The sequence below is a fragment of the Amia ocellicauda genome, unplaced genomic scaffold (assembly GCF_036373705.1).
Source record: "Amia ocellicauda isolate fAmiCal2 unplaced genomic scaffold, fAmiCal2.hap1 HAP1_SCAFFOLD_40, whole genome shotgun sequence".
NCBI lineage: Eukaryota > Metazoa > Chordata > Actinopteri > Amiiformes > Amiidae > Amia > Amia ocellicauda.
The window spans coordinates 385,950-387,800 of NW_027102973.1; the positions used below are offsets into that span (position 1 = coordinate 385,950).

The 1,851-nt window shown below is 41.3% G+C and overlaps 1 non-coding gene across 1 annotated transcript; it reads left to right on the forward strand.

The window, feature by feature from the left end:
- The first annotated feature begins 313 nt into the window (after positions 1–313).
- Positions 314–428, forward strand: LOC136734565 (U5 spliceosomal RNA). Its single transcript, XR_010810541.1, has one exon. It is a non-coding gene; the product is annotated as a U5 spliceosomal RNA (small nuclear RNA).
- Positions 429–1,851: the final 1,423 nt, after the last annotated feature.

A 1,851-nucleotide genomic window follows, 5' to 3' on the forward strand; every position in this document is an offset into this window, starting at 1 on the left:
AAAATGGTGCCCTCACAGATGTGCGAGTTACATGACAGACAGACAGACAGACACTCACACACACTGTCACACCCACACACACACTTTCACAGAGAGACATATACACACACACACACACACACACACACACTATCACACAGAGACAGACACACACACACACACACACACACACACACACATACATACATACATATGGAAAAGAAACAATACTTTTATAAATCACAATAAGATGTAATAAAGTACAGAAAAACTAAATGTAAGAAAATGTGATCTTTAATACACACAAATATGTATGGCTGGTCGGATGCGTCTTGGACTCGGGTTCCTCATCATTACGTATAACGCTTTTGCCTTTTGCTAAAGCTTTCCGTGGAGGGGATCGTGGGTGAGTTTGTACCATTCTTGGGGGGCTCTGCCTTGTTGGGGCGGAGCTGTGATCCAGGTGAACAGCAGATCGGGCATAGGTGGGCATGTGGGCAGAGGAGTAGGAAGGCCGGTCAAGCAAATAAGCTTGCTAAGGTACGCAGCAGCAGCAAGCAGCCCCCCCATCCAGCCAGCCAGCCAGTCTGGCTGGCAGTGACTGAGTGGTTGACAGACGGCAAGCAACGGAATGTACGTGCTCTGTGATGTCATAGCAGTCAGCTGAGAGAGGCTCGTGATGTCATCGCTGAGCTGGCTGGCTGGCTGGCTCTGTGTGTGTGTGTGTCTGTGTCTGTCTGTTTTTCTGTTTGTCAGTCTGTCTGTCTGTCTCTCTCTCTCTCTCAATTCAATTCATTTGTATTGTCAAAGCAATTGGACATACATACATACATACATACATATATGTAGCGTAAGGTACACTTATACATTTCAATTAAAGAAGTGAATTCATAGTATCACCTTATCACGAATCCTGGAGTCTTGTAGAACTCAATTTCTGTAATAATTGGACGCAGACACCAATTCCAAAGATATAAATTGTCAAATTTATTTAAAAACAAAGACTAAATGTAGCACTACACTAATTATACAAAAGGGAAAAACTAATTAAAATTCAACTCTAGATCAACAAATCAAAGACAAATCACTTCCGTGACCAAATCAAAGACCATGGGATCCCATAGGATAACACACAAATCGTTAAACAAAAAAGGTTATAAACACATTGACTACAATACCGGTTAGTAATTCTAGGAATCACTAAGAAACAGTTGAAAGTGCTAAATTGCAGTTTCAGAAGATGAAAAAAAACTGTAACTGATGGGATATGTAGTACTTTATACTCGAGTGGTCTATGCGATTACACCCTGTTGGTGTTATTAAGAACGCCAAGTACCAGAATGCAGAGCGGGACTGTTTTTTGTGCCGTGACTTGTCGGGGGAAAAAGGCGCAGAAAAAACGGACGAGAAGGTGAAGGTAGTATGGCGGTGATGCACGCGTTGGTGAAGTGGGAAAGCGGGGTCGACAAAGACTCTTACAGCGTGATTCCCACTGCTTGCTTTCGCAATTTTGATTTATTCAGCATTGCTGATGATGACGAAGAGACGACTCGAAACTTCAGAGCAGAGTGGAGAGACACGAACAAACCTCCAAAAGGTGGATGGCCTGTCCATGAAGCGCAGATCATTATGACTGGTAACAATGTTTATTTAAAAAAAAAACATTAAAGTCTTTACATGCTATTTGATATATACAATCACAGTATATTTGAAATGAATGTTTAAGTTATTAATGTGTTGTACTTCTAACATACTCTTATAACATGGTAGGTGGTGGTGAGGGCGCTAAAAACTCGTCATATTTGACTGGCATTTGTAAGAACGATTTATTGTGTGTTGTGCTTTACAATAAAATCCCCCAAATCACAAAAT